Raw genomic sequence first — 19,439 nt, forward strand, 5'->3', positions numbered from 1 at the left:
ATAACTTACACTCAGCAACATCGTTTGACATTCAATGATTAAGTGACTTAACATTAATTATCACCGCAGTGTCATTGGCACTTCCACAGTGCTGGCTATGTCCATGTAAGATGACCATCACTTTCTGTCATCATCAGTAAGCTGCTATCTTCATCTTGACTGAGTGAAATTACCACTAAAATGAGCTCTTCTGGGGTTCAGGGATAAAATTGGACCCAAGTGACCTACAGCTGTCACATGAAGAGAGTTTAATGAATGAGGTTGTTACTCTTGGCAAACGATGCCAAAGGACGATGGTCAACCACTGGATGCTCTGATTTTCGCATGGCGTCGTACAGACCGAATATTGCAGAACGCAGTGCAACACATGTGTGTGGGTGAGTTTAGTTTTACACTGCACTCAGCAAATTCCAGCTATATGATGGCGGTCTGTAAATAATCGAATATGAACCAGACAATCCGGTGCTCAACCACATGAGCATCGATCTACGCAATGTGTCAATCAAATCAGCGAGTCTGACCACTCAATCCTGTTAGTCTCCTCTTACGACAAGCATGGGTTACTGTAGATCCATTTTAACCCGGATCTTCATTACCAGATTACTGAAGATAATTCTAAACCGGATCTTCACGGGTGTCAGTGCAACACAATAGCTATTATCTGAATTAATTTAGTTCAATCATATGATACGTCGGAATTCAATTAACCCTTTGTATAAAAGCTATATTACCTTTAACAGTATCAAGAATGGGTATCAAGAATGGGGCCATTCTGATGGAATTAGATTAAATGAGGTATCTCGCAAAGGTTATATGATAGCTAATTTTAATTCCATCTGTGATATTCTAGTGTTACTGTCCTTTGATGACATATTTTACAATGAACTCGCGCACTGAAAGATCCGAACAGAGAATCATAAGAAACATCTGCTAAAATTAGAGTCCAATGTATGATTATGAGCGCATCAATACCATGCCTTTATTAATCACCGATGGCGCACATCACAAACACATGCAAAGGCAAGTCAACTGTTCACACGAAAAATAAAACACATGGCTCAAGTCAAATTTCATTAGGCATCAGTTTGTCACTGATGGGTCAAACATAGGAATGTCCTCCGTGTCATCTGAAAATAATTCGAAGCCGTCCATACGTCGTCGGGTTGGAATTAATGTCTTCTTTCGGCATTTTAACACAGATAATGATGAGTACCGATTCCGCTCAAACTGGCACTTATCATTAATGTGTTTTTCCGAAGTCAGTGACCTTATGACCTAGTGACCCACAAAAGGCGCAAAGTGTAAACGGTATCGGAATGAATGTTTAGATATTAGACGACATTTGATACGTATTGTAATGACATTTGATGATTTTTTTTGTGACGCTAAGTTAATTGTAATTAGATCTATATCTTGAAATATACACACAATTCTCACATTTTGGAAATATTTAAATTCGATAACAAGGATGTAATACCGCGTTAGAATTACAGTCAAACACTGTTATCCGAATCTTCCGGGGTTCACACAACCGCAGAATAACGAATATAGAAGGAATACGCAGGGGCCAAGTTCTAACTTCGAGACACCCGTACGTTCGACACAACGATGTTTGACTGAAGGTTTCACAAACCCATGCTTGTCGTCATGTGGATTAAGTATTGAGCCTCTCAGATTTAGCGTATACCCATGCTCTTAGTGTCAACCACTGGCTTGTCCACATTCGATTATCTCCACTGCTGATCCCGTGTAGTCATTTCAAACCAACTATCAAAAGTTATACTCGGGACCTCATGCAAAAAAGGTGCGACACCCAAGCAGGAAGATATAAACTTCATGAATTGAAGTCAGCAATTGGTTATACCTGTTTGGGTTGTCAGTCAAGACGTGATGAGGTAATTTTACGACGATGACGTATTGGCCACAGTCGGTTTACTCATGACTATCTGCTGAAAACGGATGGGGATGGACCTCCCATGTGTGTCTCTTGCGATGAAGTGTTCACCATCAAGCATACGCTTGACTGTGTAGAATTTTCAGCTGCAAGGGATGCACACTATGATGCAAGAAATCTGAAAGATCTGTTTTCCCACTTGAGCGGGCATCTCATCGTTAACTACCTGAGGGAAGTTTACCTGTATCATAAATTGTAACTATGTAATGTGAATAACAAATACCTTGCTTTTGAATTTGGTGCCATGGCACTTTCTGATTCTCAATAATAACGCAATGAATATATACGTTTTTAAAATAAAACTCATTTGGACTTTTTTACTTAAAATGTGTATTAATTCAGACTTGATCTCGTCACTGTATAGCTGGAATAATGCCGATGTGAAGTAAAGCCCAACTCAACTCAACCCGGATTCGATTGTTTGCTGATATACGAGTGAGTGAGTGAGTGAGTGAATTAAGATTTTAAGTCACATCGTCAATATTGCAGCCATATCATCACATAGTAATGGATATGAAGAAAATATTAAAACTTATAGATTTATAATAATTCAAAGTAAATTTTAAGCACCTGTCATCGAAGGACAGTAAGACACTAGACTATCACAGATATAAATTTGATAACTAGTAATTAAATCTAAAACACTTTCACAATAGAAGACGATACTAAATAAAATCAGGCTGTAGATTGCCAGCAACTGAAGGTAGATCCATACTAGGGACCATGCTGACATATAAGTTATATACCTGGAATATAGTTCTGAGTGCGGAGTTAATAACAGACAGTATGAAGTGCAAAGTTTAAAATTTGTGTATGTATGGGATCAGGTCGTAAATGAGGTTCACTCCCAAAAGACAGACCTCCCAAAAGACAGACTCAATGAGTACACTAATTAGCTGAACGATGTTGTCCACCTCTATTTAATTAATGAGCTGACCCAGAGTCACTACAGAGTATAGTAGCAACACACTATCTCCTGTGCCCTTCTCAAAACATATTGACTAATCCATTTACTACACAGAACAGAACAAAAAAATTATTCCCCAAAAACACATATAGTGTCACAGAGAACATACAGCATATTAAAACATTGAACAAAGTCCAGTTTTGATAAATGTGGCAACTTTAGAGATAAGTGGGGCATAATCCTATGTAAACTTATATTATTTTTAAAGAAATATTTATTCATCATTTTCATAAAGAAAACACTCAAAATCATACAAATATATATAAATGGAGAATAGGACGTTTTTATAACAGATTTTGTTGAATTAGTTTTTGCAAATAACTGGAGAACACTCGGGGTTATTACTGAAGATGAAAGTGAAACAGCATGCTACGCTGTGTCAATATGTTCCAATACCCGTGTCATGAAGGTGCATTGTATTACTGTCAAAGACTTTGCATTAGAACATATTGCTTACTGTCGATAATGGCCACTTCGCAATAGTTATCATGACGAGGGGAGAGGCAGTGAAACTTAAAGGAAATGAAAGTAGCAGTCAGTTGACTTGCTCACCTACTTCTCTCTCAGCACTGTCTAATCGATCAGCCCATGATGACTCCCAAAGGTACTCAGCATCCAGACATAATCCAAGAACGTTTTTCAAATGCTTGAATCCTTCATCCCTTTTGACACAGATTGGCTTTTTAACATCGACTTTAAAGTCCGTTGGCGTTTTATACGTGCCTGACTAGACTTGTAGAGTAAAACCACTTGTTAAAATGTAAAACAACGTAAAATGACAAAATCTGGTGTGATAAAATCATGGATATATTTTTCGCATGCGATCGAGGTAAAAACAACGGCTAGAGGCTATGTTAATTAGAGCTTTGGACTTTAAGTTTACTCATCAGCGTTCAATTGTTCATTTTTGTTTGCTCACTCCACGCATCAGTTCGGTCACATCCAACACATCCGCTTGTAAGATGAATTTCCACAGGTAAGAACATTCTATGGACTTTCATCTGTAACTCGTGTCGTCATGTAAAATATCCTGGTAGACTTATTCCCTCCAATTTTCCATATTTTTCCTTTCAAGAAGAAAACTGGGTTTGAAAAGACAACGTTTGCTAAGAATATTCAGGAACTGTAAGCACCGACGGGGCAATGGGTAAATAACCCAAAGCAGCTTTCTTTTTCGGATGTCGCATGTGCACTGCTCAAGTTGATTCCACATCGCTGTCCGTCGCTTTTGTGAAACGGATACTCAGGTCATTAAGGTTGGTGTCTTTGTGACGCGTACTCGTTGATCAAAGATTTATCACGGGATTGTGTGTACCAGGATTCGATTATTTAAAACAAAATAAAACAAAATAAAAATATATATAAATAAAAAATATTCGCTGATTATTTTCGTTACCAGCAAACCATACGCATTAAAACTGAACTTCATTGCTGAGTATTGCATTAACATTTAAGATGTGTTACGGTATACCCGTTTGAAATTATAATCATTTTAAATGACCGATGGTAAGGGTGCCTGCATGTCATTTATATTCAAATTCAGAGATTATGGTAATTGACTGTCCTGATTGACAAGACTGATTACGATAAAACGATAGTATTCATGTGTATGCTCTGTGTAAGAAAAATGTGCAATAGGCATTATGTGAAAGCTGATACAAGATGAATAACTATGCAATGGACTTATCACTGCATTGTATAGAGACGAGTACTATACAACAGGTGTGTTATTGCGTAACACAATCACCGAGGAATCTTGACACACGTGATATAGTCGCCAAAAGAACTGCAGTTTGTTCTGCAGATTGAGTCAATGTTGTTCCCCTATCTTTTCGCCCATGGGCGAGATTTTTAATATCGCTCTAAGTTAGTCAAATTTAGTCAATGTGTGAGTTGAATTTTGTTTCATGATACTTATAAACATACACTCATTCATTTAAAACCTCCAAAACATGGAAAATCATGTATTTTGAGTAAAAGTAAATATTCTCGCCCATGGGCCAACCTATTTTTCGCCCATGGGCGAGATTTTTTAATATCGCTCTAAGTTAGTCAAATTTAGTCAATGTGAGTTGAATTTTGTTTCATGATACTTATAAACATACACTCATTCATTTACAACCTCCAAAACATGGAAAAACATATATTTTGAGTAAAAGTCAATATTCTCGCCCATGGGCCAAAATGTTTTTCGCCCATGGGCGAGATTTTTTAATATCTGTCTAAATCAGTCGAATTAAGTCAAAATGAGTTGAAATTTGTGTCATGATGCTTACAAACATACACTCATTCATTTACAACCTCGAAAACATGAATTCTGGTCGAAATTAAGCATTCTCGCCCATGGGCCACTGTTCGCCCATGGGCCTGCCCATGGGCGAGCGAGTTTAAATTTAAAGTTTTCGAAAAAAATCTTTTTCATTTTTTCATCCTTGGCATATATTCATAACAACTGCATGTTTAATTTGGTCAAATCCCTTGTCAGAAAGTGCCCACAGTGCGGAGAGTTTCTGGACTTTTGTGAGTCCAGAATTAAATTGTGACGTGTTATACGTATTGTAATGACATTTGATGATTGTTTTTTTTGTGACGCTTAATTAGTTAATTGTAGTTAGATCCATATCTTGAAAAATACACGCAATTCTCACATTTTGGAAATATTTAAATTCATAATACCGCGTTAGAATTACAGTCAAACACTGTTATCCGAGTCTTCCGGGGTTTCGAACATAGAAGGAATACGAAGGGACCAAGTTCTAACTTCGAGACACCTGTACGTTCGACACAACGATGTTTGACTGAAGGTTTCACAAACCCATGCTTGTCGTCACGTGGATCAAGTATTGACCCTCTCAGACTTAGCGTATATCCATGCTCTTAGTGTCAACCACTGGCTTGTCCACATTCGATTATCTCCCCTGTTGATCCCGTATAGTTATTTCAAGCCAACTATTAAAAGTTATACTCGGGACTTCATGCAAAAAAAGGTGCGACACCCAAGCAGGAAGATATAAACTTCATGAATTGAAGTCAGCAATTGGTTTTACCTGTTTGGGTTGTCAGTCAAGGCGTGATGAGGTAATTTTATGACGATGACGTATTGGCCACAGTCGGTTTACTCATGACTATCTGCTGAAAACGGATTGGGATGGACCTCCAATGTGTGTCTCTTGCGATGAAGTGTTCACCATCAAGCATACGCTTGACTGTGTAGAATTTTCAGCTGCAAGGGATGCACACTATGATGCAAGAAATCTGAAAGATCTGTTTTCCCACGTGAGCGGGCATCTCATCGTTAACTACCTGAGGGAAGTTTACCTGTATCATAAATTGTAACTATGTAATGTGAATAACAAATTGCTTGCTTTCGAATTTGGTGCCATGGCATTTTCTGATTCTCAATAATAACGCAATGAATATATATGTTTTTAAAATAAAACTCATTTGGACTTTTTACTTAAAATGTGTATTAATTCAGACTTGATCTCGTCACTGTATAGCTGGAATAATGCCGATGTGAAGTAAAGCCCAACTCAACTCAACCCGGATTCGATTGTTTGCTGATATACAAGTGAGTGAGTGAGTGAGTGAGTGAATTAAGATTTTAAGTCACATCGTCAATATTGCAGCCATATCATCACATAGTTATGGGTATGAAGAAAATATTAAAACTTATAGATTTATAATAATTAAGTAAATTTTAAGCACCTGTCATCGAAGGACAGTAAGACACTAGACTATCACAGATATAAATTTCAAACTAGTAATTAAATCTAAAACACTTTCACAATAGCAGACGATACTAAATAAAATCAGGCTGTAGATTGCCAGCAACTGAAGGTAGATCACCATACTAGGGACCATGCTGACATATAAGTTATATACCTGGAAGAAAGTTCTGAGTGCGGAGTTAATAACAGACAGTATGAAGTGCAAAGTTTAAAATTTGTGTATGTATGGGATCAGGTCGTAAATGAGGTTCACTCCCAAAAGACAGACTCAATGAGTACACTAATTAGCTGAACGATGTTGTCCACCTCTATTTAATTAATGAGCTGACCCAGAGTCACTACAAAGTATAGTAGCAACACACTATCTCCTGTGCCCTTCTCAAAACATATTGACTAATCCATTTACTAAACAGAACAGAACAAAAAAGTTATTCCCCCAAAACACATATAGTGACACAGAGAACATACAGCATATTAAAACATTGAACAAAGTCCAGTTTTGATAAATTTGGCAACTTTAGAGATAGGTGGGGCATAATCCTATGTAAACTTATTTATTTTGAAAGAAATATTTATTCATCATTTTCATAAAGAAAACACTCAAAATCATACAAATATATATAAATGGAGAATAGGACGTTTTTATAACAGATTTTGTTGAATTAGTTTTTGCAAATAACTGGAGAACAGGATGGTTTTATTACTGAAGATGAAAGTGAAACAGCATGCTACGCTGTGTCAATATGTTCCAATACCCGTGTCATGAAGGTGCATTGTATTACTGTCAAACACTTTGCATTATAACATATTGCTTACTGTCGATAATGGCCACTTCGTAATAGTTATCATGACGATGGGAGAGGCAGTGAAACTTAAAGGAAATGAAAGCAGCCGTCAGTTGACTTGCTCACCTACTTCTCTCCAGAACTGTCTAATCGATCAGCCCGTGATGACTCCACTCCCCAAGGTACTCAGCATCCAGACATGATCCAAGAACGTTTTTCAAATGCTTGAATCCTTCATCCCTTTTGACACAGATTGGCTTTTTAACATCGACTTTAAAGTCCCGTTGGCGTTTTATACGTGCCTGACTAGGCTTGTAGAGTAAAACCGCTTGTTAAAATGTAAAACAACGTAAAATGACAAAATCTGGTGTGATAAAATCATCGATATATTTTTTTCGCAGGCGATCGAAAACAACATGTGCCGTTAATTAGAATCGCTCTAAGTTTACTTATCAGCTTTCAATTGTTCATTTTTTTGTCTCACTCCACGCATCAGTTCGGTCACATCCAACACAGCTAAGGTGAATTTCCGGTAAAAACATTCTGGACTTTCATCTTAACTCGTGTGTCATGTAAAATACCCTTTTAGACTTTTTCCCTCCAATTTTCCATATTTTTCCTTTCAAGAAGAAAACTGGGTTTGAAAAACATATTGCTAAGAGGCCAGGAACTGTAAGCATTACGGGGCAATGGGTAGTAACCAAAGCAGCTTTCTTTCCGGATGTGTCGCATGTGCACTGCTTATTGATTCCACATCCGCGGTTGTAGTGAACGCCTAACTTGCCACAGGCCCTTGATCATGGAAGAGACAACTCACAGTTATGTATCACTGTCAACACATTTTGATGTACAAATGGCAACGGTGGATTTACTGATTTCTGGAAGGGTTTTTAAAAATACAAGATATGACTTTTAAGTGCTTTTAATGTATGCAAGTGATCCTTATTCAAGGAGGAAAAGACATTAGTACAAATGAAATCTAGAGTACTTCAATTTTGTACAATTATCCATGTGCACTGACTATGTGGGCACTTTGAAATGGAAAATGAATCTGAAAGTACGTGTTGTATTTATCATGTGTGATTGTCGTATACGAGGCTCCTGAACCGAGAGGGTGGTAAGACTCACTAACATGCCTGCTTGCGGGTCACCGTACTCTTATTCATTCACTCATAGAAAATGACTATTACACGTTTGTTCGCAAATCTGTAATCAACATCGTCGTAGAATAGGACTCACTGAATTTCTTCAGCACTTTACCAGATTTTACTCACCTGTTCTCAGTTATCAACGTTGAAATTCATGGGTGCCGTATATGTTTAATGTGATTACGGAAAGATTGTCATCGTGGCGTTTTCTTGTGCAGCTTCTCGTTGGCAATAAAATTCCTATGACAGTTTCTTGATCGACCATGTCAAAAGTCAATTTCAAACCACTGTGTTGAGCGGAAGGGATTGTTTTGCAGGATGTCGCACATCGTAGAGCAACAAATCACGTGTTGTCAACGGATAATTTCCGAAAATCCTCCATTTTGTGGCCATTATCGTCTTTTTGTCCAAGGCTGCATATTGCATCTGTTGGGTTTTCGAAATCCATGTGTAGATTGACTAATTCCGACTTCTCCAAGAATCAGATCAATAAAAATTCAAATATATTCCCTGATGCTATTTCTGTGACATATTTTGATTTGAATATGTTACAAACCTTTCTACATTACGCATTGCGTTTAGATTTCCACGTCATTTGTATGGAGATCATCGACAAGAAATCTGTGATCAACTCATTCATCAACTTTAATGCAACTTTATTCTAAAGAGGATTGCCCGTCGTAGCCCAGACTGTTTCCATTAAATTCAATTTCCATGTGCATAGAAGCGTGAGGAAACAATGATTCAACAGAAATCTGTTACGTCTTTTACATCAATTCAGCTTTTTCATCAATATATATAAAGGGCACCAAAGATTTTTCTTTCAAGCAAGTGATAACGGTGTTGGCATCTACACCAAAACGTTGCACACATTGCAATAAATAAGTTGCCTATCCATAAAAAATGTTCCTGTTCAACATACTAGCTTCTAAATGACACTCAAAGAAGTTATATATAAAGGGCATAAAAGATAACACGTGTTGCTAACCACAAAAATGCGTCCTACCAACTTCTAAATAAAGATTTCATCATTGCGCTGTATGCCCCTGGAGCCCGCAAAAGTGCCTTACTGGGTAGTAAAGAGTTAGGTTACATAATAAATCTTTGAACGTAAAATAAAAATTAGGTTTGAGAATATACTTTAGGATTTAAAAAAGAATATCACATACGTTTACAGCGCATTGGTTTATGTAATTATCCAAAAACAGGTTTCAGACTGTACTTTAAGCTATAAAAAAAACTATATCACATACGTTCACCAGCGCTTTGATTTCTTTGTTTATCAGCTACCCACTGTGTTTCTCGGGAGTGGCATCTTTTGCTAAATCAATGACACCTAGATGGATTCCTAATAAAATGCACTTTCATCTCAGTGCATGCCTCATGCAAAAGATAAAATTTTTTTTAAATATCCTGACATATTATTTGCTCCCAAGAAGAAAGCCAAACTTGGAGGACGGCTTGCTAATAGGCCACGATCTGTAAGTGCTACAGGGCAATGGTAAGTAACAGAAGCGGTAACAGAAGTGACACATGCGCACCGCTTATTGATTCCACTTCCGCTGTGGTGCTGAATGCCTGACTCGCCGGAGGCTCCATCATGGGACAAAAACATCACAGCTAAACTCTAAATATATTTTTGTGGATCAAGCAACGTTCCATTTCATTTTCTGTCGGGAGATAGCAAAATACTAGAACTGACATTTAACTGATTTTAAGTGGATCACCACTTAAGTACACGTACAGAAGAAGATTCAGGATACTTGGATGTCTCCACACCTTGGTCACAAATTGTCTTTACTACCTTTATCATCAACCATGTTTCTCATGTATAAGACTTTTAGCTTTTCGACAATTACCGTGCTTCGCGATTTAACAAGCAAGGATAATAGCATACACTCTCCTGTTCGTAAATGAACAAAGCAATCAAAGTACAACATATCGAACTAGATAGTGACTGATTCAATTTATGAAGATTAAACTTTTAGCTGACGCGGCAGAATTTTGCGATAAACATATTACACCTTTAGCTCACCTGGCAAGATATGACTCGTACGTTAAATACATTACACCATGAAACACAATGTATGATTTGTATTTCAACAGATAAGGCGATTCCGTTCAAATATAAATGTCTCAGTGTACACGCGTAACACAATACTTTGGTGAAAAATGTACTTACAGCGGGCGAGATGCTAAAAGTGGATTTATTTATAATTTGTATGCTCAAGTTTAACGCCACATATTCAGGTTAATAAAGACTAAGAAATCATGCCTGGAGACACAATGCTGTTGAAGTACTGTCAACGCGTATGTGTTAGGTCTTGGGGATATAGGGAAACATCTTCGTCACTGTTCCTCAACATATATTACACAATAACTAGCAAATGCACAACGACCGGAATACACGCTCAGACATCACAGCAATGAGAGGAGAATGGGGCATGGTCATAACTTAGGTAAGAGGAGCTCCAGCTCCAAGTGGCGGCACATCTTGCTCATGGTCCTCCTTACATAAGCAGTCGGAATACCAGACTCACTAACACAGTAATTGTAAATATATATATAGAAACGGACAACAATGGACACAGACAGGAACTCGTCGGCAAGATTACCGACAGAGGCCTGGGGATATTCGATTAAAGCTATATATGTCGGAATATAAATATAAGTAAGTAAAGAAAGTGACCGAGTGGTACGGGCTGGCTGATGTACAATGCAGTGACGAGGTCGATTAATAATGGAGATTAGCGTCATATACATAATTGCTACTAAGTTATATGTTTATATTGTCTGCGTGGTATTTGGTCCTTGGAATTAACTGTGTAATTCAATGGCTGACCTGACGCAATCACTATGACCATGCGATGACGCCCAAACAACCAAGCCAGCACGCTTGACCACCCGATTGATCTGGTCGCCCCTTGAGCGCTGGTTGTTGGGGAGCAATTCGAAGCCACTTGGTCACTTACAAATGAGGGATGGAACATCGGTGCTGTCAACAAGGTGTTGTAATTCTGACTAAACACGTAGAATGCGGGTAGGAATTAGATCGAAACCCATTTAGGTTATTAAACCCTATTAGATCTTTGGACAAAGTACGCAAAAACGTTGTTCCTTGTTAGAGTTAACGCCACTTCTAAACATGCTTCGAGGTAAATATGTCTAGCATATATATTTAATGGGAACATGTTTTGAGTCCCCGACCGTCTGTAGTTTGGTTGCCAATCCGAACACATAGTGGTTTTTAATTCAGCTGACTCGAACTCAGGACCAACTGACTGCTCAATTGTTTCAATAGCTTTAATTCCATTGTGTCTCGCATTGTTTCAGGACAAGTGAAACTTCATCAGAAGGCTAAGCGTTTGGAATTTACATTGTTTTTCATTTACTTTTGATGTAATAATGCACTGTCATACATTGAAGAGTGAGGTCTCTAACTTTGTGACAGTACCATCTGATTCAATCTATTTTCATATTCTCTGTTGCTTTTGCGTGCAGTGCAATCTGTGCGATGGTTTTTAACAATGATTTTGTTGCATACATTTTTTACTTCTTGCATACCATATATGGTCCTAAACCCAGGTCTTTTCCATATGCAGCTACAACCTAACTGTAACTGTTGCAGTGCTGGTTACCGCTTCCCTCTGGACACAATGTAGCAAAAATTGATTTATATCAAAGAAAACAAAACCGTTTCCACATCCACATGGTTTGTGATAAAAGTCCATCGTACAATTCCGACTATATCACAAGCATCTGGTCTTTGCATCACTATCAAGTAGTGATGAAACCTGGTGTTTGCGTAAAGGTGCGGGTATCCTGCACCGCTAGTGACGGCCATCGTGACCAAATGCAAAGGCTAGTCAAAACCCGAATTATACCCAATTCACTCAAACGAAACGTCACATGAGCATGTGTCTTTAATGCACTTCCGAGGATATGAAAACTGTGATCAACATCGTTTGGCATTCCATGATTCTGTGTCCAACATTAAATATCCCCGCGGTGTTATTGGCACTTCGACAGTGCTGGGTATGTCAGTGTAAAATGACCAACACTGTCAGCCGTGATCAGTAAGGTGCAATCTTTATCTTGGCGGAGTGAAACGACCACTAAAATGAGCACCTCGGGGATTAAGGGATAAAATTGGACCCAAGTGACTTACAGCTGTCACACAAAGCGAGTTTAATAAATGAGGTTGTTACTCTTGGCAAACGATGCCAAAGGACGATGGTCAACCACTGGTTGCTCTGATTTTTGCATTTCATCGTACAGACCTCATATTGCTGAGTGTTGTGCAACACAATAGCTATTATCTGAATCAATTTAGTTCAACAACTAGTCAAGATTAAATAAAACCATAAAAGCTTAACGTTATTAACGTTAACAGTATCTAGTGAGTGAGGGAGTGAGTTTAGTTTTACGCCGCACTCAGCAATATTCCAGCTGTATGGTGGCGGTCTGTAAATAATCGAGTCTGGACCAGACAATCCAGTGATAAACATCATGTGCATCGTTCTGCGCAATTGGGAACCGATGACATGTGTCAACCAGTCAGCGAGCCTGACCACCCGATACCGTTAGTTGCCTCTTACAAGCATGGGTTACTGAAGATCAATTCTAACCCGGACCTCCACGGGTAACAGTATCTAGAATGGGACCATTCTGATGGAAACAGATGAAAGGAGATACCTCTCAAAGTTTATGTGATAGCTTTTTTAATCTAGTTGTTATACTGTTGCTGTCAGAGTGAGTGAGTGAGTTTAGTTTTACGCCGCTTTTAGCAATATTCCAGCAATATCACGACGGAGGACACCAGAAATGGACTTCACACATTGTGCCCATGTGGGGAATTGAACCCGGGTCTTCGGCGTGACGAGCGAACGCCTTAACCACTAGGCTACCCCATTGCTCCGTTGCTGACAGATGTTAGCATGAAACTATATTTTTGTATCAATGTATATGTTGTTTTAGCCACGATATTTCTGAAATACTGCCGATCTTAAAATCTTAGATCACTCAAAGACATGATGATGTTCTTTGGTTTGGTAATTTTCATTGTTTTATATAAAATACGACAAAACCCAAATATGGAAATGCCCTCCGTGTCAACCGAAAGAAAAATCGAAGCCAATTGGAAGTCGCCCATACTTCGTGGGGTTGGAATTAATCTCTTCTTTCGGTTGTTTTAACACAGATAATGATGAGTCCCGATTCCGCTCATACTGGCACTTACCTCGAATTTCGATCGTTAATGTGTTTTTTTTTCCGGAATCAATGATTTATGACCTACTGACCCAGTTAAACTAAAAATGGCTTACCGAATTCAAAAGGCACAGTGTAAATAGTGTCGGAATAAATGTTGAGATATTAAACAACATTTGATCCGTATTGTAATGACATTTGACGACTTGAAGACGCTTAGTTCAAGGGGCGGTGGGGTAGCCTAGTGGTTAAAGCGTCCGCTCGTCACGCCGAAGACCCGGGTTCGAATCCCCACATGGGCACAATGTGTTAAGCCCATTTCTGGTGTCCCCCGCCGTGATATTGCTGGAATATTGCTAAAAGCGGCGTAAAACTTAACTCAGTCAGTCAGTAGTTCAAGCTGATTTCGTCTTACGCGTCTGACTATATATATGATGAGGTGAATGTGAATTTTGCAAATCAGCTGAAATGTATATACCAAAGGTAGAATCAGTGTCCAGAAAAAACTGGAAGCGCGTATAAAAAATATGTATATGCAATCATTATATGTCAGTAGTGTTTTAAGATCCCTATAATGTCTTCTAAGATGCTTACTAATGACATCTCTTTGTGACGAGAAAACGTTTTAGAAACATAATATTCACATTTCGTGAAGAGTTTTACACAATATCTATTCCTGTCAAAATATGTTTCTTTTTTCTCAGCAGTTTGTATCAGAAAATGATGTGTCATTTGTTTGACAGCCATCAGTCAGTTTTGCATTAGGGAGATTTCTGTGTTATAGACGTTTTACATTCGTAATTTTATACTGACGTCTTCAGTCAATGATTGGACACAGCGAGGTGCTGGTATAAAACAGAATATGTGATTTCGCAAATTTACATAATTAACTTCTTCTCAATAAAGTTAAATATATTCTGCATCGTTATCAGAGAATGAACTCGAAACAAATTCCAAAGAATTAAGGAATACACCTGCTGTGTGTTGACAATAAAGTAGTCAAACATGTAGATTTAATACCTTTATTTTCAATTTAGAACTATGTATATGTTTATACAGTACAAATAATTGTGTGTGAGTGACGTTATTTACATTTGATATTTTTACAAACAATGAGTGAAAAGCTATTTATCGACCACTCCACTAACTTTCATATCGCTATTTCAAATTAATGCAAGTTTAACAATACATTTGAACTTTAGAGTCAGAGCACTGAAGTTATCAATGCATTGTCATGCTACGCTGTGTCAATCTGTTCCAATACCCGTGTCATGAAGGTGCATTGTATTACTGTCAAAGACTTTGCATTAGAACATATTGCTTACTGTCGATAATCCCACTTCGCAATAGTTATCATGACGAGGGGAGAGGCAGTGAAACTTAAAGGAAATGAAAGTAGCAGTCAGTTGACTTGCTCACCTACTTCTCTCCAGCACTGTCTAATCGATCAGCCCGTGATGACTCCACTCCCAAAGGTACTCAGCATCCAGACATAATCCAAGAACGTTTTTCAAATGCTTCAATCCTTCATCCCTTTGACACAGCTTGGCTTTTTAACATCGACTTTAAAGTCCCGTTGGCGTTTTATACGTGCCTGACTAGACTTGGAGAGTAAGACCACTTGTTAAATCTCTAAACGTAAAATGACAAAATCTGGTGTGATAAAATCATGGACATATTTTTTCCACATGCGATCGAGAAAAACATCAGAGCTGTTAATTAGAACTGCTTTAAGTTTACTCATCAGCGTTCAATTGTTCATTTTTGTCTCACTCCACGCATCAGTTCGGTCACGCATCACGGCCAAGATGGATTTCCGGTAAAACACTCTGGACTTTCATCTTAACTCGTATGTCATGTAAAATATCCTGTTAGACTTTTTCCGTCCAATTTTCCATATTTTTGCTTTCAAGAAGAAAACTAGATTTGAAAGACAGTTTGCTAAGAGGCCAGGAACTGTAAGCGCTACAGGGCAATGGGTAGTAACCAAAGCAGCTTTCTTTCGGATGTGTCGCATGTGCACTGCTTATTGATTCCACATCCGCGGTTGTAGTGAACGCCTAACTTGCCACAGGCCCTTGATAATGTCACTCGCAACGCATTTAGATGTATAAATGACAATGATATGTTTACTAACTTGTGGAAGTTTTATAAAAATGCAAGAAATGACGTTTAAGTGTTTTTAACGTATCCATGAATGCACGATATCATTCACCCGTGAAGACTCTGGTTAAAATTGGTCTCCGGCAAACCAGGCTTCTGAAAGGGCAACTTCCGGGATCGGGTAGTCAGACTCGCCGGTTTAGTTGACGCTTGTCTTCGTATCCCTAATGTGCAGATCTCTCAATTGTTCACGATGTCAGTGACTGGCTTTTCTGACCCAGACGCTCATATTGACTAATTGAGGTGTTAAAGAACAAAGCAAACAAACAGTGGAGCAGTTAAGATTATGTTTATTCATGTCGAGATTATATTTCTGACACGCTGTATTTTGACTGTCAATGACATAAGAACGGAAATGCAACAAAACCCTTTTCATAACTATAGCTAATTCATGTCATAATCGTGCTGAACGCAGTGTCCACTGTTATAGTTGAGAAAGACGATCCAAAAGAGATGACATCAGTTGTTCGCGGGAGGGTGAGCGTATCTTGGCCAACTCATGGCACCCCTCACAAATGCAAAGGAAAATCAATTGTTCCGCTGGAAACACGGTACCTTATGATATAAATCAACCTAGAGAAATGCACCTGTCACAATGTCTTGTCACTGCCCTCAAAAAGAATAATATGCTCATACTGTTGATCACTGGATTGTCTGGTCAAGACTCTATTATTTACAGACTGACGCCATATAGCTGGAATATTACTGAGTGCGGCGTAAAACTAAACGCAACGTTTTTCACGAACTAGTCGGTCTGGTCAAGATGTAGTTTGCTTCTAAACTCACTCATTCACTATTTTAGCATGGGTTGCTGCAGTCCAGTTCTGAACCTAACCTTCAAGGGACAATTACAACGCTGAGGGCTGGGTTAAGTGCAACTCAAGACAAGGTTATCACTGTTTGGTCTAATCATTCAGTATGCACTGTTATTTCCGCATCAATTGCTGTCGTGATAACGATTGGGGTTAATGCATATGTGCCACATAATGCACCTACGTGTGGAGCAGATAAGTACACTGTGATACAGGACATATATGTGTATCAAAACGAGTCGCGCAACATGGGGCTAATTACAGAAATTCTTCAAAGTAGGCAGGGTGTTGTGAAGGCCATAAACTATCCCAATAATAGACGTTTATTAGGAAACACAGAGGGGGTAAGTGTTTCATCATTAGTTTATAGATCAAGCCACGGTGCGTGATGCGTACTCTCCTTTATCTTGCGTTAATTTCAATATATCTTATCAATATAACATACCTAGCCTTACATCTACTGTCTGTACGCGTAAACCTCGAGGGATATTCTATGATGTGCATGATTTAAGAGGGAAAAAATAACAATTTGATAGAAATATCTCTTACAAGAAGGGTCCAGTAACAAGACTATATCAGATCATCTGTTTATGAATAAAATTTCAAATAGTGATGATAACAGGTGTTCCGGAAGACCTGAGCGTATCTTTCCGTACCAGTTGCATCAGTAAAATCATACAAAGGCATGTCAATTGTTCACATGAGAAAACACGGCTACAAATCAGCAAATAAGTCATTATGGAATATATATCATTTATGTGTTAATCCATACATGCAGATATATAATACACAATGCCATTTTAGAAAGTGATCAAATGTAACATATGTTATATTTGGGATTACACGTTCTTAGTAAAGTACAGATTCTAGTACTTTTTGGGTTGAGTCCCATCCGGGATTCGAACCCACACCCTCAGAGTCAGTCACCCCACAAGCCTTGTGGAAGCCGCGGTGGCTGAGCGGTCTAGGCGTCTGACTTTGTGTGCTGGCATTAGGTGCCTGACTCTGAGGGTGTGGGTTCGAATCCCGGATGGGACTCAACCCAAAAAGTACTAGAATCTGTACTTTACTAAGAAAGTGTAATCACAAATATAACATATGTTACTTGCAGATATAATACTTTACATAAGGGGTGGCTATTGAGGGGGAAACAACTATTGCGATAGTGATAGTCTGTTGCGACCAACTATTGCAATACTATTGCAATGCTTTTTTCTCCTTGAATTGTCTCAATTATTCCATTCACAGCGTCTGACAAACACGCCAATTTCCCGCTAGCAAATTTTATAGTGTGCATGTGCACATGGTCGTGGTAAATTTCGAAACTCGCAGTCGAATGTGCTGGTGTGTTGATACACGTTTCAGAGATGAAAAACTAATATATATAGTTGTTCTGGTGCTGGTTTAAAGTCAATTACACGCTTTTCACATGCAGCGTCTGTCCCGTCAGGATTCTGAGACTTTTTACCTTTCCTCGCTGGTTACAAACACATTATCGAATGACAAAATAATGTTGATGACTTACGTCGATCTAGTCTACTAAGGTCGACAGCTCGCGCACATGACCGTTTCCCCAGAACGTCCGTGTTACGAAACCGACAAAGTGCCTCTCAAATTGGAGAGTGTAGTGTGTAGTTTGGGTTGACAGACGATTCGCAATATGGTACACAGATGGAACCGGCATGCCCGACTTCCACGTCTTATCCCACGATCGACGGACCATTGCATTACATGTTATTGACGGACGTGTCACTTTGCAGTACGACCGTGACAATATCCATGTGCGCTCCGACATGGACGTCGCTTTCTGTTTCAGGATGACAGCGCAAGATCACACAGGGTTCATATTGTTACTGAGGACCACCATGAACCTCCGTGACCACCTCACCATGGACAGCACTATGTCCAGGCTTGTCACCCATCTGGGAGATCCTTGGAAGGCGAGTACGTCACCGTCAACATCCAACGACTACTATCAACGAGCTTGGCCTGCAGGAATAATGAGATGGAATGAGCCAAGTTCACATTGGACGTTTGATTCGGAGTATGCCTTGTCGAATACAGAATTGTCTAACAATAGAGGCGGATTTACGTGATATCAATTACCTTTTATGGTAAATGGACTTTTGGACTCTTTGGACAATCAGCTTACCAAACCTGACGATCAGCGACTGATACAAATCTCAAATGGATGTCCCTGTTACACCTTTATCATACTTTATTCATTCTAATCATGTTTGAAAGTGCGGGTGATGAACCTCGTCAGAAACACTTGGTATTGTCATTGTGTTTCGTGATTCTTTCATAGACTTTTCATAACTAAATGACATTTATCTCGCAGTGAAATCTGTGTTTGAAGATATTGGGGACTGAATACTCTCTACACTGATGGTTTCATTTGAATGCTAAGCTATGTCAAGGTGTCCCGATACCCGTGGGATGAAGCGGCGCTGTATAGCGTCTGTCAAACACTTTCCATTTACTTACTGCCAATTATCGCCTCTTCACAATAGTTATAATGACGAGAGGAGAGGCAGTGAAACTTAAAGGAAATGAAAGTAGCAGTCAGTTGACTTGCTCACCTACTTCTCCCCAGATCTGTCTAATCGATCAGCCCGTGATGACTCCACTCCCAAGGTACTCAGCATCCAGACTTAATCCGAGAATGTTT

Source organism: Haliotis rubra, unplaced genomic scaffold (assembly GCF_003918875.1).
Source record: "Haliotis rubra isolate DU_JTF1 unplaced genomic scaffold, ASM391887v1 Scf439, whole genome shotgun sequence".
In the NCBI taxonomy this organism is placed as follows: Eukaryota; Metazoa; Mollusca; class Gastropoda; order Lepetellida; family Haliotidae; genus Haliotis; species Haliotis rubra.